General features: G+C 36.9%; 14 non-coding genes across 14 annotated transcripts; all 14 read right to left on the reverse strand.

Moving 5' to 3' along the window:
* Positions 1–69: 69 nt before the first annotated feature.
* LOC143733691 (5S ribosomal RNA) lies at positions 70–188 on the reverse strand. Its single transcript, XR_013201611.1, has one exon. It is a non-coding gene; the product is annotated as a 5S ribosomal RNA (ribosomal RNA).
* Positions 189–465: 277 nt separating this feature from the next.
* Positions 466–584, reverse strand: LOC143734177 (5S ribosomal RNA). The gene has a single exon (XR_013202079.1). It is a non-coding gene; the product is annotated as a 5S ribosomal RNA (ribosomal RNA).
* Positions 585–1,170: 586 nt separating this feature from the next.
* LOC143733692 (5S ribosomal RNA) lies at positions 1,171–1,289 on the reverse strand. Its single transcript, XR_013201612.1, has one exon. It is a non-coding gene; the product is annotated as a 5S ribosomal RNA (ribosomal RNA).
* Positions 1,290–1,771: 482 nt separating this feature from the next.
* On the reverse strand, positions 1,772–1,890 carry LOC143734697 (5S ribosomal RNA). The gene has a single exon (XR_013202594.1). It is a non-coding gene; the product is annotated as a 5S ribosomal RNA (ribosomal RNA).
* A 485-nt stretch (positions 1,891–2,375) lies between these two features.
* On the reverse strand, positions 2,376–2,494 carry LOC143733693 (5S ribosomal RNA). Its single transcript, XR_013201613.1, has one exon. It is a non-coding gene; the product is annotated as a 5S ribosomal RNA (ribosomal RNA).
* A 275-nt stretch (positions 2,495–2,769) lies between these two features.
* On the reverse strand, positions 2,770–2,888 carry LOC143734178 (5S ribosomal RNA). Its single transcript, XR_013202080.1, has one exon. It is a non-coding gene; the product is annotated as a 5S ribosomal RNA (ribosomal RNA).
* A 586-nt stretch (positions 2,889–3,474) lies between these two features.
* Positions 3,475–3,593, reverse strand: LOC143733694 (5S ribosomal RNA). The gene has a single exon (XR_013201614.1). It is a non-coding gene; the product is annotated as a 5S ribosomal RNA (ribosomal RNA).
* Positions 3,594–15,813: 12,220 nt separating this feature from the next.
* Positions 15,814–15,932, reverse strand: LOC143734339 (5S ribosomal RNA). Its single transcript, XR_013202238.1, has one exon. It is a non-coding gene; the product is annotated as a 5S ribosomal RNA (ribosomal RNA).
* Positions 15,933–16,805: 873 nt separating this feature from the next.
* On the reverse strand, positions 16,806–16,924 carry LOC143734783 (5S ribosomal RNA). Its single transcript, XR_013202676.1, has one exon. It is a non-coding gene; the product is annotated as a 5S ribosomal RNA (ribosomal RNA).
* A 378-nt stretch (positions 16,925–17,302) lies between these two features.
* LOC143733695 (5S ribosomal RNA) lies at positions 17,303–17,421 on the reverse strand. The gene has a single exon (XR_013201615.1). It is a non-coding gene; the product is annotated as a 5S ribosomal RNA (ribosomal RNA).
* A 545-nt stretch (positions 17,422–17,966) lies between these two features.
* Positions 17,967–18,085, reverse strand: LOC143734793 (5S ribosomal RNA). Its single transcript, XR_013202685.1, has one exon. It is a non-coding gene; the product is annotated as a 5S ribosomal RNA (ribosomal RNA).
* Positions 18,086–18,807: 722 nt separating this feature from the next.
* On the reverse strand, positions 18,808–18,926 carry LOC143733697 (5S ribosomal RNA). Its single transcript, XR_013201617.1, has one exon. It is a non-coding gene; the product is annotated as a 5S ribosomal RNA (ribosomal RNA).
* A 728-nt stretch (positions 18,927–19,654) lies between these two features.
* LOC143734784 (5S ribosomal RNA) lies at positions 19,655–19,773 on the reverse strand. The gene has a single exon (XR_013202677.1). It is a non-coding gene; the product is annotated as a 5S ribosomal RNA (ribosomal RNA).
* A 970-nt stretch (positions 19,774–20,743) lies between these two features.
* On the reverse strand, positions 20,744–20,862 carry LOC143734757 (5S ribosomal RNA). The gene has a single exon (XR_013202651.1). It is a non-coding gene; the product is annotated as a 5S ribosomal RNA (ribosomal RNA).
* Positions 20,863–22,376: the final 1,514 nt, after the last annotated feature.

Genomic DNA, 22,376 nt, shown 5'->3' on the forward strand with positions numbered 1-22,376 from the left:
ATCTCAGAGACTTTTAAAGGCTTTCTGAAGAAGCTCAGTAAGTCTTTTTTTTTTTTTTTAAATCAAAAAAGCTTACAGCACCTGGTATTCCCAGGCGGTCTCCCATCCAAGTACTAACCAGGCCCGACCCTGCTTAGCTTCCGAGATCAGACGAGATCGGGCGTGACCAAGGTGGTATGGCCGTAAGCAAAAACTGCTGCCAAAATTGGGCTATTTAAAAGGTTAGACCATTAATGAAGAAAACTAAGAAGAACTTTTGAAAAAACTCAAACTCTTTCATGCTCTCTGAAGAATCTCAGAGACTTTTAAAGGCTTTCTGAAGAAGCTCAGTAAGTCTTTTTTTTAAACTAAGAAGAACTTTTGAAAAAACTCAAACTCTTTCATGGTCTCTGAAGAATCTCAGAGACTTTTAAAGGATTTCTGAAGAAGCTCAGGGACTCTTTTTTTTTTTTTTTAAATCAAAAAAGCTTACAGCACCTGGTATTCTCAGGCGGTCTCCCATCCAAGTACTAACCAGGCCCGACCCTGCTTAGCTTCCGAGATCAGACGAGATCGGGCGTGACCAAGGTGGTATAGCCGTAAGCGAAAACTGCTGCCAAAATTGGGCTATTTAAAAGGTTAGACCATTAATGAAGAAAACTAAGAAGAACTTTTGAAAAAACTCAAACTCTTTCATGCTCTCTGAAGAATCTTCGAGACTTTTAAAGGCTTTCTGAAGAAGCTCAGTAAGTCTTTTTTTTTAAACTAAGAAGAACTTTTGAAAAAACTCAAACTCTTTCATGCTCTCTGAAGAATCTCAGAGACTTTTAAAGGCTTTCTGAAGAAGCTCAGTAGGTCTTTTTTTTAAACTAAGAACTATTTTTGAAAAAACTCAAACTCTTTCATGCTCTCTGAAGAATCTCAGAGACTTTTAAAGGCTTTCTGAAGAAGCTCAGTAAGTCTTTTTTTAAACTAAGAAGAACTTTTGAAAAAACTCAAACTCTTTCATGCTCTCTGAAGAATCTCAGACTTTCAAAGGCTTTCTGAAGAAGCTCAGTAGGTCTTTTTTTTTAGACTAAGAAGAACTTTTGAAAAAAACTCAAACTCTTTCATGCTCTCTGAAGAATCTCAGAGACTTTTAAAGGCTTTCTGAAGAAGCTCAGGGACTCTTTTTTTTTTTTAAATCAAAAAAGCTTACAGCACCTGGTATTCCCAGGCGGTCTCCCATCCAAGTACTAACCAGGCCCGACCCTGCTTAGCTTCCGAGATCAGACGAGATCGGGCGTGACCAAGGTGGTATGGCCGTAAGCGAAAACTGCTGCCAAAATTGGACTATTTAAAAGGTTATACCATTAATGAAGAAAACTAAGAAGAACTTTTGAAAAAACTCAAACTCTTTCATGCCCTCTGAAGAATCTCAGAGACTTTTAAAGGCTTTATGAAGAAGCTCAGTAAGTCTTTTTTTTAAACTAAAAAGAAATTTTGAAAAAACTCAAACTCTTTCATGCTCTCTGAAGAATCTCAGAGACTTTTAAAGGCTTTCTGAAGAAGCTCAGTAAGTCTTTTTTTTAAAACTAAGAACTTTTGAAAAAACTCAAACTCTTTCATGCTCTCTGAAGAATCTCAGAGACTTTTAAAGGCTTTCTGAAGAAGCTCAGTAAGTCTTTTTTTTTAAACTAAGAAGAACTTTTGAAAAAACTCAAACTCTTTCATGCTCTCTGAAGAATCTCAGACGTTTAAAGGCTTTCTGAAGAAGCTCAGGGACTCTTTTTTTTTTTTTTTAAATCAAAGAAGCTTACACCACCTGGTATTCCCAGGCGGTCTCCCATCCAAGTACTAACCAGGCCCGACCCTGATTAGCTTCCGAGATCAGACGAGATCGGGCGTGACCAAGGTGGTATGGCCGTAAGCGAAAACTGCTGCCAAAATTGGACTATTTAAAAGGTTAGACCATTAATGAAGAAAACTAAGAAGAACTTTTGAAAAAACTCAAACTCTTTCATGCCCTCTGAAGAATCTCAGAGACTTTTAAAGGCTTTCTGAAGAAGCTCAGTAAGTCTTTTTTTTAAACTAAAAAGAACTTTTGAAAAAACTCAAACTCTTTCATGCTCTCTGAAGAATCTCAGAGACTTTTAAAGGCTTTCTGAAGAAGCTCAGTAAGTCTTTTTTTTAAAACTAAGAACTTTTGAAAAAACTCAAACTCTTTCATGCTCTCTGAAGAATCTCAGAGACTTTTAAAGGCTTTCTGAAGAAGCTCAGTATGTCTTTTTTTTTAAACTAAGAAGAACTTTTGAAAAAACTCAAACTCTTTCATGCTCTCTGAAGAATCTCAGAGACTTTTAAAGGCTTTCTGAAGAAGCTCAGTAAGTCTTTTTTTTTTTTTTTTAAATCAAAAAAGCTTACAGCACCTGGTATTCCCAGGCGGTCTCCCATCCAAGTACTAACCAGGCCCGACCCTGCTTAGCTTCCGAGATCAGACGAGATCGGGCGTGACCAAGGTGGTATGGCCGTAAGCAAAAACTGCTGCCAAAATTGGGCTATTTAAAAGGTTAGACCATTAATGAAGAAAACTAAGAAGAACTTTTGAAAAAACTCAAACTCTTTCATGCTCTCTGAAGAATCTCAGAGACTTTTAAAGGCTTTCTGAAGAAGCTCAGTAAGTCTTTTTTTTAAACTAAGAAGAACTTTTGAAAAAACTCAAACTCTTTCATGGTCTCTGAAGAATCTCAGAGACTTTTAAAGGATTTCTGAAGAAGCTCAGGGACTCTTTTTTTTTTTTTAAATCAAAAAAGCTTACAGCACCTGGTATTCTCAGGCGGTCTCCCATCCAAGTACTAACCAGGCCCGACCCTGCTTAGCTTCCGAGATCAGACGAGATCGGGCGTGACCAAGGTGGTATAGCCGTAAGCGAAAACTGCTGCCAAAATTGGGCTATTTAAAAGGTTAGACCATTAATGAAGAAAACTAAGAAGAACTTTTGAAAAAACTCAAACTCTTTCATGCTCTCTGAAGAATCTTCGAGACTTTTAAAGGCTTTCTGAAGAAGCTCAGTAAGTCTTTTTTTTTAAACTAAGAAGAACTTTTGAAAAAACTCAAACTCTTTCATGCTCTCTGAAGAATCTCAGAGACTTTTAAAGGCTTTCTGAAGAAGCTCAGTAGGTCTTTTTTTTAAACTAAGAACTATTTTTGAAAAAACTCAAACTCTTTCATGCTCTCTGAAGAATCTCAGAGACTTTTAAAGGCTTTCTGAAGAAGCTCAGTAAGTCTTTTTTTAAACTAAGAAGAACTTTTGAAAAAACTCAAACTCTTTCATGCTCTCTGAAGAATCTCAGACTTTTAAAGGCTTTCTGAAGAAGCTCAGTAGGTCTTTTTTTTTAGACTAAGAAGAACTTTTGAAAAAAACTCAAACTCTTTCATGCTCTCTGAAGAATCTCAGAGACTTTTAAAGAATTTCTGAAGAAGCTCAGGGACTCTTTTTTTTTTTTAAATCAAAAAAGCTTACAGCACCTGGTATTCCCAGGCGGTCTCCCATCCAAGTACTAACCAGGCCCGACCCTGCTTAGCTTCCGAGATCAGACGAGATCGGGCGTGACCAAGGTGGTATGGCCGTAAGCGAAAACTGCTGCCAAAATTGGACTATTTAAAAGGTTATACCATTAATGAAGAAAACTAAGAAGAACTTTTGAAAAAACTCAAACTCTTTCATGCCCTCTGAAGAATCTCAGAGACTTTTAAAGGCTTTCTGAAGAAGCTCAGTAAGTCTTTTTTTTAAAACTAAGAACTTTTGAAAAAACTCAAACTCTTTCATGCTCTCTGAAGAATCTCAGAGACTTTTAAAGGCTTTCTGAAGAAGCTCAGTAAGTCTTTTTTTTAAAACTAAGAACTTTTGAAAAAACTCAAACTCTTTCATGCTCTCTGAAGAATCTCAGAGACTTTTAAAGGCTTTCTGAAGAAGCTCAGTAAGTCTTTTTTTTTTAAACTAAGAAGAACTTTTGAAAAAACTCAAACTCTTTCATGCTCTCTGAAGAATCTCAGACGTTTAAAGGCTTTCTGAAGAAGCTCAGGGACTCTTTTTTTTTTTTTTTAAATCAAAGAAGCTTACAGCACCTGGTATTCCCAGGCGGTCTCCCATCCAAGTACTAACCAGGCCCGACCCTGCTTAGCTTCCGAGATCAGACGAGATCGGGCGTGACTTTTTTTTTTTTTTTTTTTTTTTACATTTACATTTTTTTATTAAAAGTTTATATCACAAAATACATAAAAACATTTTTTTCCACATAAAAATTCCTCTTAAATAAATCATTTTTTGAAAAACATTCAAAAACATCTCCCACAGTACAGAAAATATTCATCTCAAACATCTTTAAACAAATACATTATTCCTTTCCTGGCAGTACCACATTAAACTCATTAAACACTGAGTAAATCTCAGGCGTACAAAACTTATAAAAATTATCCACATTCTGTTCTTGTTTAAAATAACAGTACAAACATTCCATATATTTTTCCAATCGTCTTTTAAGCACCAACCATACATCCAATACCTTTTTTCCCTGCTTTGCAACTACTCTCCTTTCCCATATTGCACCTTTCATCAGCATTACAAACAGATTGATCATCTTTTCATTTTTATTGTTTTTGTCACACCCTACCATTATAATCTTATCCTTTTCTGTATCTTCTTGCTCCCCTTCTAATTTTCCAATAATACTCTTATATTTTTCATTAAAAACTTTTAAATTTTTACAGTATAAGAATAGATGTAAAAAACTTTCATATTCCTCACAGCATACTTTACATGTCGCACATTGTTCAATCCCAATTTTTTTAACTTTGTATCAGTAAATATCACTCTATGTCTAATAAAATACTCCAAATTTCCTAGTTTTATTTCAATAAACTTCCCTTTCATATTGTTCCAAATATTTTCTACTTTCAAACCTTCAAATGTCTTTTGCCAAAATTCATTTATAATCTGTTTCTTAAAAACAGCATCTCTAAAAAATCCATAAAACATTTTCACTGTGCATTCTTTAAAAAAACAAAGTTTCTCTCCCAGTATTACTTTTACATCCTTTTCATTATTCCCCTCGTCCATATTTTCAATTTTTGTTATCCATTGCTTAGGAATTGCATGTTTTATAATTTCATACTTGTTTTTTATTTCTTGTCTACTGATCTCCTCTTTTGCTTCCTCCATTACATCTACAATGTACTGTATCGGTAAAAAACCTTCTTTATATTCATATAAAACATCTCTCACTTTTACTATTCCAACTTCCAACCATTTTTTAAAATAAATTTCCTTCCCTTGGTTTAAAATGCCAGTGTTTAGGAATAAAGGCTGATTTAAAATTCTTTCTCTTCCATGTAAATTGTACCGTACATTTACAAAAAACTTTCCCCAAGCACTTAAAACCTCTCTATAAAACTTTGGCAAACCCACTGTCATTCACTCTTTTGTTCTCATCCATAAAATATTGTCCCCCAGATTAAAATTCCCACATTTGTTTAAAAAATACTCCATTGTTGTTTTCCATTCTACTTTATTACATTCATCCAGATACTTTTTAACCAATTTAACTCTTAGACTATTTTTCCTTTGCTCCACATCCATTAATCCCAAACCTCCTTTATCTACCACCCCATTAAAGTATTATATGCGATTCTAGCTGGTTTGCCTTCCCATAAAAAATCTAAAAAACATCTTTTCAACCTTTTTTCCACCCACACTGGCATTGATGACACATATAAAAAATACCACAATTTCGATGACATTAAAACATTCAGGATTAAAACCTTCCCCTTTAAATTAAGTGTCCTCAGTTTCCAAAAGTTAGTTCTTCTTTCAATACCTCCCACTATTTCTTCCCAAATGTTTTCTCTCACTTTGTCTTCGTCTTTCCCTATTAAAATCCCTAAAATCTTCATTTCTTTGACTTCCTTGAACTTAAAATTCTCTGTTAAGTTCACTGTCTCTCCAAATCTCATGTACAAAGTTTTTTCTTCATTCACTTTTCCTCCTGACCCCTTACAAAACCTCTGTACTATTTCCATTATTTTTGTAACACTTTCTTCTCCTCTAACAATAAATGTTGTGTCATCAGCATATTGAAATATTTTGTTATCCTATGAATTCTTCAACCTCTATTCCTTTAATCCTCTTTTCTTGTTTGATTGCTAGTCCTAGCGGTTCTGCCACCAACGAGTACAAAAGGGCTGATAAAGGACAATCTTGTCTTATTGAGCGCGTTATTCTAAAACATTCAGTTAAAAAACCATTACATTTTATTCTTGTCACCGCTCCCTTATATAAAATACGAACCCATTTAATAAAATTCTCCCCAAACCCAAAACTTTTTAAAACATCAAAAAGATACTTATGATCTACTCTGTCGAATGCTTTTTCGAAGTCTAAGCTAATTATGTAACCCTCTTTCTTTTTATCTCGCATGTACCTTATCGTGTCTTTTATACTCATTATCGTATCCGCAATGTCTTTTCCTTTCACTCCATATACCTGGTTTGTTGTGATTATCTTTGGCATTATCTCTTTCAATCTATTTGCTAAAATTTTTGCCAAAATCTTCAAGTCAGTATTAAGCATTGTGATAGGTCTATAGTTTTTTAGTTCTGTTTTTTCTCCCTTCCTCTTATATATAAGCTTCATCAATCCCATCCCCATTCTTAACATCATTCCACCTTTTTCAAAAATCTCTTCATAAACATCCATTAAAATATTTGTTAATATATCTTTAAAAGTTATATAAAACTCACTTCCTAAACCATCAATCCCTGGGCTTTTCCTTTTGTTCAGTTCATTTATAGCTCTTCCTATCTCTTCTTTACTTATGCTTCTATCACACTCTTCCTTCTCTTCTTCACCTACTTTTGTTTTTATTAATTCCATTAGTTCCATTTTTTCTTCCTCCTTTACATCTTCTGCACTAAAAAGCTTTTCAAAAAAATCTTTTGTTTCATGTAAGATTTCCCCACTTGTTTCTGTTATTTCACCATTCCCCTTTTTTATTCCTTTTATCATTTCTGATCTTCCTTTTTTCCTTTCCAAATCAAAGAAAAACTTTGTACACTTTTCCCCTTCAACCAGATATTTTGCTTTACTCCTCAACATTGATCCTTTATATTTATTTTCTTCAATCTCTTTCAATTCTTCCTGTATATCTTTAATTTTTTGTACATCTTGCACTTCTTCATCAATTTGCTTCTCCAACCTTTCTCTTATCTTTTTTTCTTTATTCTTTTTACATTTATGTTTTAACGTACAATATTTTATAGTGAATTTTTTCGCTAAAAATTTTACATTCTCCCACCAAATTCTTTTGTCTTCTACATACATTGCATTTTCTTTTTCTTCTTCAATCATCTCTTTTATTGCTAAAACATAATGTTCATCTTTTAAAATGTCTGTATTTAAAACCCATACACCCGGCCCTCTTTTTCCTGTATCCCAATCCAACTGTACAAAAAAAGCCTTGTGGTCACTCAAACTTGATTCTTCATACCTTAACTTATCTATAAAACCTTCTATATTCCTTGTACATAAAATCATATCTATCCTTGTTTGACACAAAAAATTCCCTACAATTTGTCTTCTAGAAAATTCCCTTTTCTTTTCATGTCTTTCCCTCCACACATCAATCATTTTGTTCTCCTTCATTAATGACTTTAACTCTTTCCTTCCCGTGTCCCTTTTAAAAACCATACCATCTGCCATATCTTTTTTGATAAAAATAGTGTTAAAATCCCCCATCATAATTATATCTTTATAATTCCTTAAAACACTCTTGACAATGTTAAAATATTCTCTTTTTTCCTTTTCTTCATTTGGTGCATGTATATTAACCAATAAAATTCCCTTCTCTTCATAAGTAATTTCCACTACCATACATTTTCCCACTTTGTCTTTATATATTTCTTTACCATTTATTCCACTATTTTCTCTTATTAGAATTGCCACCCCTCTGCCATATCTTGCATCTCCATTATTATACCAAAATTCTCCTTTCCAATTGTTTCTCATTTCATTTATACACCCCTCTCTCCAGTTTGTTTCCTGTAGCAAAATTATATCCTCTTGTTTACACATTTCTTTTACTTTATCAAATTTGTTGATATTTAAAAGACCTCTCGCATTAAAAGTCACAATCCTCAGAACCATGAAGCAAAGAAAAACATACATGTAGCTGTTCATTTATCATTCTATCTCCCCAAAGTCCTTTAGCAATTCATACCTATTCACATTTCTCAATGTGTCCTCATTAACAATTTTTTTCCTTGCAGCCCCCAAATATGGTTTTACCTTAATTGATCTCCTTCTTTTCATTTGCATCTCTGTTTGGTCCTCTTTTTCCTCTTCTCCGTCACTCTCAGAAGTTTTTTGATCATTTACAATTTCTGACTGTTCCCTTCTATCCATAGAAATTCCACAACCTCCAGGCATGTCTATTTGCATTTCTACTTGATCCTGTTGTTGTTATTGTTCTTCTTGTGAGTTCCATTCTTCTCTGGGTTCTCCTTCGTCCTTTTCTGCTGTTTCAGCTTGTGTCATCGTTGTTGCTTCCTCCTGTTCCTTTTCGTTGTCTCCCTCATGCACCTGCCCGCTTACTCCTTCTTCTTCCTCGTCCTCCTTGTTTCTCATCCCACATTCACATTTGTTGAGCACTTCCTTGCAATCCAGGCACTTCACTGCTTTGCAGTCCCTCGCAAAATGCCCCATCTCACAGCACTTGTAACACTTGTAGTCCGGACAGTCCTTCACAATGTGGTCCTGGCTCATGCACAGCCGGCAGGTCCTCACCTGATGACTATGCATCACCCGAAAGTATTGCGGTCCTTCTTCCGTCTCAAGCTTAGTGCTATACGGGAGTGAGATCACTTCTCTGGGGAACCTGGTTTTTACAAACCTCGTTCCATCCTCGATACTTGTGCCCGGATAGACTCGCCTTCTCATCTTAGAGACGGGGAAAAACCCCCATCCCTCCAGCTTTTTAAAAATGTCCTCATCGTCCATATAAGCAGGCAAGTGCATAAATGAAACCACATAGTCTCTATTTTGCAGTTTTTGTACCTCACATTTTTTCCCTTTGATGATTAGTCCATCCATCAGCTCTTCCGTGTCTTCTTCTTTCTCCAACGTCACCTCGTAGTTATTCATTTGTTTAGGTCGAACCGCCAAGATTTTCCCATCTCCTATTTTCTCTGTCACTGCTTTAATAATATCCTCCGCCCTTGCACCTCTCACATCCATTAAACCACTGTAACTGTTGCTTCTTTTGCATAAACTCTTTTCATGTTTTCTTTCCTTGCTTCTTTATCCTTTCCATGTCCATCTCGTCGTCTTTGTTCCAGTCCAGTTTCATTACCAGTTGATGTTCCCCCTGCCATTGCTGTGGTCGATGCCGTTGATCCATCCATTTTAAACAAAAACACGCTTAAACATCCCCCAAACAGCAAATATATATTTGCTATATTAATATATATATAAGGAAAAAACGAACAAAATAAAAAACGGAAAAATGGTGAGCCTGTCTCACCTACTGCAAACTTCAAACTGCCAACTCACTTCCTGGACTGTACAACTATCACAGATCGGGCGTGACCAAGGTGGTATGGCCGTAAGCGAAAACTACTGCCAAAATTGGGCTATTTAAAAGGTTAGACCATTAATGAAGAAAACTAAGAAGAACTTTTGAAAAAACTCAAACTCTTTCATGCTCTCTGAAGAATCTCAGAGACTTTTGAAGGCTTTCTGAAGAAGCACAGTAGGTCTTTTTTTTAAACTAAGAAGAACTTTTGAAAAAACTCAAACTCTTTCATGCTCTCTGAAGAATCTCAGAGACTTTTAAAGGCTTTCTGAAGAAGCTCAGTAGGTCTTTTTTTTAAACTAAGAAGAACTTTTGAAAAAACTCAAACTCTTTCATGCTCTCTGAAGAATCTCAGAGACTTTTAACCTGTTAACCTTCAAGGCCACTTTTGAAAAATCCCCAGAAATGGCATACCCAAACTTAAACAGATACAGTTCATGAACCCTTTGCACTAAAAGCACAAGTATGATCTCATTTGAAAGCTGACACCTAGTAGTTTATTGTAAATGTAGAAATAATTATTGTCATAATGAAAAAAAAAATGTTTAAATAGCTTCAAAGTTTTGTAAAGTTATTAGAAATGTACTTTTATGAAACATCTTCATAAAAATAAAATTGAAGTTGGCCCTGGAGGAATCTAGAAATGCACTGCAGCTAAAGCCATATGTGTGACCATTTTATATTTAAAATCTGAAAATGATAAGTCTAAAACTCTGTATTTAGTTAAATGTTTTTCAAGATCATGTCAAATTACTTTATTTTGATTAGACTCTAAAATGCAAACTGATGTTTAGTCATCTTCTGAGTCATCTAATCAGTCTATTGTCTCTATTATTTTGTGGTGCAAACGAGCCCCATTCAGGGTCAGTCTCCCCTGCACACATTTACACCTCTCCAGACTGGTTATGGCTCTAAATATGCATTTCTTTTGTCTGCATTATAGCTACTAACGACTGGCTATTCACAGGCTATTCATAGGGTTTCAAACCCTAATTTCTTTTATCAAAGTTCTCACTAAATATTTGAAACTGGTATCAAATGCACTGAAACATTTCAGTAAGCATTCCTATTTAGAAAAAAATCATAAAACAATAACTGCTGGTGGCAGGTGCACCTGGGCTAGCTAGCATGTTAGCTTAGCACACCATCAATACACGACCATTTATGAGATTAAAACCATGTTTGTGCTCCAAACTTACTTTATAACGCAAGTCGAGTGTTTTAAATAATCTTCTGTGATCTAATTTGGCTTCAGATAAAAAAAAATCCGACAGAAAATGTATTATTTATAGTGTTCTGCACGATGATGAAATCTATATCGATTAGCATTACATTATAAATATAATCTATTATTATGAAATACCTGGCATGGCTTGAAGAACACAGGTAACTCAAATATCATTGCAATCATGTTTATTGTCTTCAAAACATCTTTATCTGCATGTTACAGCAGAATCGGAGCGGCTGTTCTGTCGGACAACATCTCCAAGACGTTACACACCATATGACTAGAAAATCAAAGTCCAAATCACAGTCTTTGCTGTGCCAAATTAATTGAAATAAGTAGTGTAGAACATTATATAGAAACTGTGTCTATTCCTCGTTTAGTGAGGCCATATAATAAATCTACTGTAGGATCTAGGGAAAATCTTATTGTAATTAAACCTGAAAATCTAAATATCAGTGAACAAAAACAATTTCTAAAACTAGGTCTTCTAAACATTAGATCGCTCACACCTAAGGCGGTTATTGTAAATGAAATGGTCACAGATAATAGCTTCGATGTACTTTGCCTTACTGAAACCTGGCTTAAACCAAATGATTATTTCGGTCTAAATGAGTCCACTCCACCAGGATACTGTTATAAGCATGAGCTCCGTCTGATCGGTCGTGGCGGCGGTGTTGCAACAATCTATAGAGATATTCTTAATGTTATTCAGGAAACAGGTCACAGGTTTAATTCATTTGAAGTACTTGTACTAAATATTACGCTCTTAGATGTAAGAAAGAAATCCCTATTATCTCTAGCCTTGGCTACTGTATATAGACCTCCAGGGCCCTATGCTGATTTCCTAAAAGAGTTTGCAGAGTTTCTCTCAGATCTATTGGTCAATACCGATAAAGCAATAATTGTTGGAGATTTTAACATACACGTAGATAACACAAATGATGCGTTAGGGACTGCGTTTACAGATTTATTAAACTCTTTTGGGGTCAAGCAAAACGTCAGTGGTCCCACTCATCGTCTAAATCATACACTAGACTTAATTATATCATATGGAACCAATCCAATTGATATAGATATTATACCGCAAAGTGACGATCTCACTGATCATCACATGGTAACTTGTATAATACGTACTGCTGAAATTTGTCATGTTGCGCCACGTTATCGACCAGGCAGAACAATCGTTCCAACCACTATAGATAGATTCTTAAATAGCTTACCTGATCTATCTCAGCTGCTCAGTGAACCCAAACAAACAGATGAACTAGAGGAAATGACTAGCAGTTTGAGCACCATGTTCTCTAGTACATTAGATATTGTTGCACCAATTAGATTAAAAAAGGTTAGAGAGAAAACTAAAGCACCTTGGTACAACAGTGCTACGCATGTTATCAAGAGAGAAACTCGTAACTTAGAGCGTAAATGGAAACAAACTAATTTAGAGGTCTTTAGATTCGCGTGGAAAGACAGTATGTCACGTTATAAAAAGGCTCTAAAAGCAGCCAGGGCTGAGCATCTCCACAAACTAATAGAAAATAACCAAAATAATTCAAGGTTTTTATTTAACACCGTGGCTAGCCTAACAAATATACAGACATCACCAGAGCAAAATATTCCGTTACAGTATAGTAGTAATGATTTTATGAACTACTTTAATGAGAAAATAGAAAGCATCCGTAACACAATTGTAAATGTACACTCTTTTATGGTGTCTTATGATTCAGCCTCAATTATCGCCCCTCTGGAACAACTACACCGCTTTACAACTATAGGACAGGAAGAGCTAAATAAACTTATCATTGCATCGAAACCAACAACATGTTTATTAGATCCAATACCCACTAAACTACTGAAAGAAGTGTTACCTGTAGTGGAAGAGCCTCTTCTCAATATTATTAACTCGTCTTTATTTTTAGGTCATGTTCCAAGAATATTCAAGCTGGCAGTAATAAAACCTCTCATTAAGAAACCGCAATTAGATCCAAATAACTTAGCAAATTACAGACCCATTTCAAATCTTCCATTTATGTCTAAAATACTAGAAAAAATTGTGTCCGCTCAATTGTGCTCTTTCTTGCAAGAAAATGAGATAAATGAAAAATTCCAGTCAGGATTCAGACCGCATCATAGCACAGAAACTGCGCTAGTTAAAATTACAAATGATTTACTTTTAGCTTCTGACCAAGGCTGTATCTCAATACTAGTTCTACTCGATCTAAGCGCTGCGTTCGACACTATCGATCATAATATACTCCTGGATCGACTACAAAACTACACTGGTGTTCAGGGACAGGCATTAAGCTGGTTTAGATCGTACTTATCAGACCGTTATCATTTTGTCTGTTTAAATGGGGAAAAATCAAAGATAACGTCAGTAGACTATGGAGTGCCGCAAGGATCGGTGTTAGGCCCTCTGCTATTCTCAATATATATGCTCCCACTTGGTAATATTATAAGAAAACATGCAATTAATTTCCACTGTTATGCTGATGACACTCAATTATATATTTCATCACGGCCAGATGAAAACACTAACTTATCAAATTTGACAGAGTGTCTCAAAGATATAAAATGCTGGATGACGCGTAATTTCCTGCTACTAAATTCAGATAAAACGGAGGTATTACTTATTGGTCCAAAAAACTACCCACAAACTCACTTACAATACAACTTTAATATAGAAGGATGTCCAGTTACTTTATCCACTACAGTAAAAGACCTGGGTCTTATACTAGACCGCAACTTGTCTTTCGAAAATCATATTTCATATGTTACAAGAACAGCCTTTTTCCACCTTAGAAACATTACAAAGCTACGTAACATGCTATCTGTTTCTGATGCAGAAAAGGCTGGCTGTCCTGCATCCTCAATAAACAAGCTACAGTTAGTGCAAAATGCAGCTGCTAGAGTTCTTACTAGGTCAAGAAAATATGATCATATAACACCAATTTTATCATCTCTACACTGGTTACCTATCAAGTTCCGTATCAATTACAAAGTACTATTACTGACCTATAAAGCCCTAAATGGTTTAGCTCCTGTGTATTTAATGGACCTTCTATCGCCCTACAATCCATCGCGTTCTTTAAGATCACTAAATTCGAGGCTTCTGGTCATTCCTAGGATATCTAAGTCCACTAAAGGAGGAAGGGCGTTCTCACATTTAGCTCCAAAATTCTGGAATAGCCTTCCTGATATTGTTCGAAGCTCTGACTCGCTGTCCCAGTTTAAAACTAGATTAAAGACGCATCTCTTTAGCCAAGCATTTACATAATGCTTACCTTTTATACCACTGCTGAATCAGATCAAATGCATTTAATATTATAAAACTTGAAGAGTCTGTAGGTTATTTGTATAAGTTGCATAGTATTTACAGTCATTACGTTCCTGTATATATTGCGTTAATGACGGGTGGTTGGGTAGATATTGTGTTTTGCGGTAGTTGGTATGCCATACGGAACCGTTGCCACTGAACCTGCATTAACGACGACAGTGGGGCTCGACAGCCTTAGTCAAACGGGTCGGCGCGTATGGTTGGGTTGCGGAGAGATTGTGAGATTGTGGTTGGGTCTCAGCAGCAGGAGGGATGTAGAGGTCAGTAAGCAGGGCTGAGTTGAGTGGGGGACGGAGGGGGGTGACTCTGGGACGCAAGAATCACTGTCTTCATGTTTTTTATCATTTACGCCCGTGTTATGGAAATCATTATGAACAGCAGCTACGCTAATTATTTTCCCTTTTTGCTTTTCTGCTGTTATCTCGGGACGCGAGTCCCGAGAAAAACGGCGTTCGTCAGCTCCAGTTTGTATCCAGCCTTTCACAGAGACTTCAGATACGCCAATCACAAAGCCTGTGAAGAGACGACTCAACACCGGCGATATGGACCCTCTATGGTGGACGGCACTGATCCTCAACAACTCGTCTCAACACCGGCGTGATTACTTGGACTTCCAAAAGATGGAAATGGATAAATATTCTAAATGTTCCGATCCAATCTGACTTGTAATGCTGCCCGAATCATAAATCATGCACTGTTCCTTCGTTGGCCAGAGGAGAACTGGCCCTCCGATTGAGTCTGGTTTCTCCCAAGGTTTTTTTCTCCATTCTGTCACCTGATGGAGTTTTGGTTCCTTGCCACTGTTGCCTTGGCTTTTGGCTTGCTTAGTTGGGGACATTTAATATTCAATAATATTATTGATCTGCCTTGCTTAAGGTGGACGTTGACTCAATTTTCTTTTAGAAACAAACTCTGTTATATTATTTTCATGTTATCACTGTGAAGCTGCTTTGATACAATCTGTATTGTAAAAAGCGCTATATAAATAAAGGTGACTTGACTTGACTTGACAGCGATCTCTGTCAGCTACTTTCTGTATCAGTGACGTCCTGGAATGTCACATGACTATGGGTCTTCTTCGTGATCCATATATGGACTGTTATTGTGCATATAGCGCCCTCAGGCTATTGGTATGAATTGAAAGCACAGCACATCTCAGTAAGAAGCGATCATAATGATTACATCGACGCATTTGGGTATAAATTCAACAAATATTATTCCTGTCTATAGAAATATGATGTGAATTTATGAGAATATATCAATATTTCTCCAAGTCTGCACATTTTTGAGCTAAAGCCCTGAGGGACGATGTTTTGCGAATCGCTGTCATGACGACAGCTTGGAGTGTTTTTTATGAATGGACCAGCTGACGCTCATAATTCATATTAAAGGTATCGACTCATTTTTTCATTTCATAACTCCTGACACAAATTAAGACATAACTGTCACTATAAGTTTCTCAGAATACAATAGTGGTCAAATACTGAATCTTGAGTATTATATCTTTTTAATGATGTATAGTTTGTCAAGGTATAACATTAAATCTGATAGTAAATTTGAACTAAATAAAAAAAAAACCGCTTCAGTGCGCCGACGCTCTGGAAACGGTTAACAGGTTAAAGGCTTTCTGAAGAAGCTCAGGGACTCTTTTTTTTTTATATCAAAAAAGCTTACAGCACCTGGTATTCCCAGGCGGTCTCCCATCCAAGTAGTAACCAGGCCCGACCCTGCTTAGCTTCCGAGATCAGACGAGATCGGGCGTGACCAAGGTGGTATGGCCGTAAGCGAAAACTGCTGCCAAAATTGGGCTATTTAAAAGGTTTGACCATTAATGAAGAAAACTAAGAAGAACTTTTGAAAAAACTCAAACTCTTTCATGCTCTCTGAAGAATCTCAGAGACTTTTAAAGGCTTTCTGAAGAAGCTCAGGGACTCTTTTTTTTTATATATATCAAAAAAGCTTACAGCACCTGGTTAGCTTCCCAGATCAGACGAGATCGGGCGTGACCAAGGTGGTATGGCCGTAAGCGAAAACTGCTGCCAAAATTGGGCTATTTAAAAGGTTAGACAATTAATGAAGAAAACTAAGAAGAACTTTTGAAAAAACTCAAACTCTTCATGCTCTCTGAAGAATCTCAGAGACTTTTAAAGGCTTTCTGAAGAAGCTCAGGGACTCTTTTTTTTTTTAATATATATCAAAAAAGCTTACAGCACCTGGTTAGCTTCCCAGATCAGACGAGATCGGGCGTGACCAAGGTGGTATGGCCGTAAGCGAAAACTGCTGCCAAAATTGGGCTATTTAAAAGGTTAGACAATTAATGAAGAAAACTAAGAAGAACTTTTGAAAAAACTCAAACTCTTTCATGCTCTCTGAAGAATCTCAGAGACTTTTAAAGGCTTTCTGAAGAAGCTCAGTAAGTCTTTTTTTTAAACTAAGAAGAACTTTTGAAAAAACTCAAACTCTTTCATGCTCTCTGAAGAATCTCAGATACTTTTAAAGGCTTTCTGAAGAAGCTCAGTAAGTCTTTTTTTTTAAACTAAGAAGAATTTTTGAAAAAACTCAAACTCTTTCATGCTCTCTGAAGAATCTCAGAGACTTTTAAAGGCTTTCTGAAGAAGCTCAGGGACTCTTTTTTTTATATATATATATATTTCAAAAAAGCTTACAGCACCTGGTATTCACAGGCGGTCTCCCATCCAAGTACTAACCAGGCCCAAACCTGCTTAGCTTCGGAGATCAGACGAGATCGGGCGTGACCAAGGTGGTATGGCCGTAAGAGAAAACTGCTGCCAAAATTGGGCTATTTAAAAGGTTAGACCATTAATGAAGAAAACTAAGAAGAACTTTTGAAAAAACTCAAACTCTTTCATGCTCTCTGAACAATCTCAGAGACTTTTAAAGGCTTTCTGAAGAAGCTCAGTAAGTCTTTTTTTTTAAACTAAGAAGAACTTTTGAAAAAACTCAAACTCTTTCATGCTCTCTGAAGAATCTCAGAGACTTTTAAAGGCTTTCTGAAGAAGCTCAGTAGGTCTTTTTTTTTTTTTAAACTAAGAAGAACTTTTGAAAAAACTCAAACTCTTTCATGCTCTCTGAAGAATCTTAGACTTTTAAAGGCTTTCTGAAGAAGCTCAGGGACTCTTTTTTTTTTATCAAAAAAGCTTACAGCACCTGGTATTCCCAGGCGGTCTCCCATCCAAGTACTAACCAGGCCCGACCCTGCTTAGCTTCCGAGATCAGACGAGATCGGGCGTGACCAAGGTGGTATGGCCGTAAGCGAAAACTGCTGCCAAAATTGGGCTATTTAAAAGGTTAGACCATTAATGAAGAAAACTAAGAAGAACTTTTGAAAAAACTCAAACTCTTTCATGCTCTCTGAAGAATCTCAGAGACTTTTAAAGGCTTTCTGAAGAAGCTCAGTAAGTCTTTTTTTTTTAACTAAGAAGAACTTTTGAAAAAACTCAAACTCTTTCATGCTCTCTGAAGAATCTCAGAGACTTTTAAAGGCTTTCTGAAGAAGCTCAGTAAGTCTTTTTTTTTAAACTAAGAAGAACTTTTGAAAAAACTCAAACTCTTTCATGCTCTCTGAAGAATCTCAGAGACTTTTAAAGGCTTCTGAAGATCGGGCGTGACCAAGGTGGTATGGCCGTAAGCGAAAACTGCTGCCAAAATTGGGCTATTTAAAAGGTTAGACCATTAATGAAGAAAACTAAGAAGAACTTTTGAAAAAACTCAAACTCTTTCATGCTCTCTGAAGAATCTCAGAGACTTTTAAAGGCTTTCTGAAGAAGCTCAGGGACTCTTTTTTTTTTTATATCAAAAAAGCTTACAGCACCTGGTATTCACAGGCGGTCTCCCATCCAAGTACTAACCAGGCCCGACCCTGCTTAGCTTCCCAGATCAGACGAGATCGGGCGTGACCTAGGTGGTATGGCCGTAAGAGAAAACTGCTGCCAAAATTGGGCTATTTAAAAGGTTTGACCATTAATGAAGAAAACTAAGAAGAACTTTTGAAAAAACTCAAACTCTTTCATGCTGTCTGAAGAATCTCAGAGACTTTTAAAGGCTTTCTGAAGAAGCTCAGTAAGTCTTTTTTTTAAACTAAGAAGAACTTTTGAAAAAACTCAAACTCTTTCATGCTCTCTGAAGAATCTCAGAGACTTTTAAAGGCTTTCTGAAGAAGCTCAGGGACTCTTTTTTTTATATATATCAAAAAAGCTTACAGCACCTGGTTAGCTTCCCAGATCAGACGAGATCGGGCGTGACCAAGGTGGTATGGCCGTAAGCGAAAACTGCTGCCAAAATTGGGCTATTTAAAAGGTTAGACAATTAATGAAGAAAACTAAGAAGAACTTTTGAAAAAACACAAACTCTTTCATGCTCTCTGAAGAATCTCAGAGACTTTTAAAGGCTTTCTGAAGAAGCTCAGTAAGTCTTTTTTTTAAACTAAGAAGAACTTTTGAAAAAACTCAAACTCTTTCATGCTCTCTGAAGAATCTCAGAGACTTTTAAAGGCTTTCTGAAGATGCTCAGTAGGTCTATTTTTTAAACTAAGAAGAACTTTTGAAAAAACTCAAACTCTTTCATGCTCTCTGAAGAATCTCAGAGACTTTTAAAGGCTTTCTGAAGAAGCTCAGGGACTCTTTTTTTTTATATATCAAAAAAGCTTACAGCACCTGGTATTCCCAGGCGGTCTCCCATCCAAGTACTAACCAGGCCCGACCCTGCTTAGCTTCCGAGATCAGACGAGATCGGGCGTGACCAAGGTGGTATGGCCGTAAGCGAAAACTGCTGCCAAAATTGGGCTATTTAAAAGGTTAGACCATTAATGAAGAAAACTAAGAAGAACTTTTGAAAAACTCAAACTCTTTCATGCTCTCTGAAGAATCTCAGAGACTTTTAAACGCTTTCTGAAGAAGCTCAGGGACTCTTTTTTTTTTATATATCAAAAAAGCTTACAGCACCTGGTTAGCTTCCCAGATCAGACGAGATCGGGCGTGACCAAGGTGGTATGGTCGTAAGCGAAAACTGCTGCCAAAATTGGGCTATTTAAAAGGTTAGACAATTAATGAAGAAAACTAAGAAAGAACTTTTGAAAAAACTCAAACTCTTTCATGCTCTCTGAAGAATCTCAGAGACTTTTAAAGGCTTTCTGAAGAAGCTCAGTAAGTCTTTTTTTTAAACTAAGAAGAACTTTCGAAAAAACTCAAACTCTTTCATGCTCTCTGAAGAATCTCAGAGACTTTTAAAGGCTTTCTGAAGAAGCTCAGTAAGTCTTTTTTTTAAACTAAGAAGAACTTTTGAAAAAACTCAAACTCTTTCATGCTCTCTGAAGAATCTCAGAGACTTTTAAAGGCTTTCTGAAGATGCTCAGTAGGTCTATTTTTTAAACTAAGAAGAACTTTTGAAAAAACTCAAACTCTTTCATGCTCTCTGAAGAATCTCAGAGACTTTTAAAGGCTTTCTGAAGAAGCTCAGGGACTCTTTTTTTTTATATATATATTTCAAAAAAGCTTACAGCACCTGGTATTCACAGGCGGTCTCCCATCCAAGTACTAACCAGGCCCAAACCTGCTTAGCTTCGGAGATCAGACGAGATCGGGCGTGACCAAGGTGGTATGGCCGTAAGAGAAAACTGCTGCCAAAATTGGGCTATTTAAAAGGTTAGACCATTAATGAAGAAAACTAAGAAGAACTTTTGAAAAAACTCAAACTCTTTCATGCTCTCTGAAGAATCTCAGAGACTTTTAAAGGCTTTCTGAAGAAGCTCAGTAGGTCTTTTTTTTTTTTAAACTAAGAAGAACTTTTGAAAAAACTCAAACTCTTTCATGCTCTCTGAAGGATCTCAGAGACTTTTAAAGGCTTTCTGAAGAAGCTCAGGGACTCTTTTTTTTATATATATATCAAAAAAGCTTACAGCACCTGGTATTGTAGAAGATTTTATTATTTAGAAAACAAGTAATTTTGCTATATATTTGGACACAATTATTTCTTCTGTCTGTGACTTTGGATTTCCTCTGTGTATGTGAAAGACCTTGAATGGAATGTTGTTTGCTGCAGAAAATTCTATTCTGAGAAGTCACATGGTAAAAGACCTTTACCCAAAACTATCTATAGGGTGTGTTACCTTCTTTGGAAGAAGAAGTATGTATATAACTCTGAACCAAAAAATACTCGGGAGCGCACTGGAAGGCCAGAGGGCCAGAGAGCGATAGAGCGCCGTTCTATGGAACGGGACGGCGTTCGAAAATAAAGTCTAATTATTTCTGGCATCAAAGATCTCTGCGAAGTTATTTTTCAGAAAGATTGAAAACCACAACAGTATTCCCAGGCAGTCTCCCATCCAAGTACTAACCAGGCCCGACCCTGCATAGCTTCCGAGATGAGACGAGATCGGGCGTGACCAAGGTGGTATGGCCGTAAGCGAAAACAGCAGCCAAAATTGGGCTATTTAAAAGGTTAGACCATTAATGAAGAAAACTAAGAAGAACTTTTGAAAAAACTCAAACTCTTTCATGCTCTCTGAAGAATCTCAGAGACTTTTAAAGGCTTTCTGAAGAAGCTCAGGGACTCTTTTTTTTTTTTTTTTTAAATCAAAAAAGCTTACAGCACCTGGTATTCCCAGGCGGTCTCCCATCCAAGTACTAACCAGGCCCGACCCTGCTTAGCTTCCGAGATCAGACGAGATCGGGCGTGACCAAAGTGGTATGGCCGTTGGACAAATAGTGGCTTCTACGGATGGGACGTATAGTGGGTTATTGGACAAATCGTGGCTTCGTGGGATGGGACGTATAGTGGGTTATTGGACAAATATTGGCTTCGTGGGATGGGACGGATAGTGGGTTATAGGAAAAATAATGGCTTTGTGGGATGGGACGTATAGTGGGTTATTGGACAAATAGTGGCTTCGTGGGATGGGACGTATAGTGGGTTATTGGGCAAATAGTGGCTTCGTGGGATGGGGACGTACAGTGGGTTATTGGGCAAATAGTGGCTTCGTGGAATGGGACGTATAGTGGGTTATTGGACAAATAGTGGCTTCATGGGATGGGGACGTATAGTGGGTTATTGGAAAAATAGTGGGTTCGTGGGATGGGACGTAAAGTGGGTTATTGGACAAATAGTGGCTTTGTGGGATGGGACGTGTAGTGGGTTATTGGACAAATAGTGGCTTCGTGGGATGGGACGTGTAGTGGGTTATTGGACAAATAGTGGCTTCGTGGGATGGAACGTATAGTGGGTTATTGGACAAATAGTGGCTTTGTGGGATGGGACGTATAGTGGGTTATTGGACAAATAGTGGCTTCGTGTGATAGGACGGTTCGTGGGTTATTGGACAAATATTGGCTTTGTTGGATGGGACGTATAGTGGGTTATTGGACAAATAGTGGCTTTGTGGGATGGGACGTATAGTGGGTTATTGGACAAATAGTCGCTTCGTGGGATGGGACGTATATTGGGTTATTGGACAAATAGTGGCTTCGTGGGATGGGACGTATAGTGGGTTATTGGACAAATAGTGGCTTTGTGGGTTGGGACGTATAGTGGGTTATTGGACAAATAGTGGCTTTGTGGGATAGGACGTATAATGGGTTAATGGATAAATAGTGGCTTCGTGGGATGGGACGTATAGTGGGTTAGTGGACAAATAGTGGCTTCGATGGGATGGGGACGTAGAGTTGTTCGTGGTTCAATCAAAACTAACTTTAGCTGGAAAAAACATTTTTCAAGAGCCACTATAAAACCAAACCAATCTCTGTTACCTTAAATTATATGTTTATCTCTGTAAAGCTGCTTTGAAACAATCTACATTGTTAAAAACGCGATATTTAAATGAGGATGACTTGAGTTCGGACGGATAGTGTGTTATTGGACAAATAGTGGCTTCGGGGGATGGGACGTATAGTGGGTTAGTGGACAAATAGTGGCTTCATGGGATGGGGACGTAGAGTGGTTCGTGGTTCAATCAAAACTAACTTTAGCTGGAAAAAACATTTTTCAAGAGCCACTATAAAAACCAAACCAATCTCTGTTACCTTAAATTATATATTTATCTCTGTAAAGCTGCTTTGAAACAATCTACATTGTTAAAAACGCGATATTTAAATGAGGATGACTTGACTTGGGACGTATAGTGTGTTATTGGACAAATAGTGCCTTCGTTCGATGGGACGTGTAGTGTGTTATTGGACAAATAGTGGCTTCGTGGGATGGGGACGTATAGTGGGTTATT

This window comes from Siphateles boraxobius, unplaced genomic scaffold (genome assembly GCF_051911475.1).
Source record: "Siphateles boraxobius isolate OS27281-9 unplaced genomic scaffold, OSU_SipBor_1 99, whole genome shotgun sequence".
NCBI lineage: Eukaryota > Metazoa > Chordata > Actinopteri > Cypriniformes > Leuciscidae > Siphateles > Siphateles boraxobius.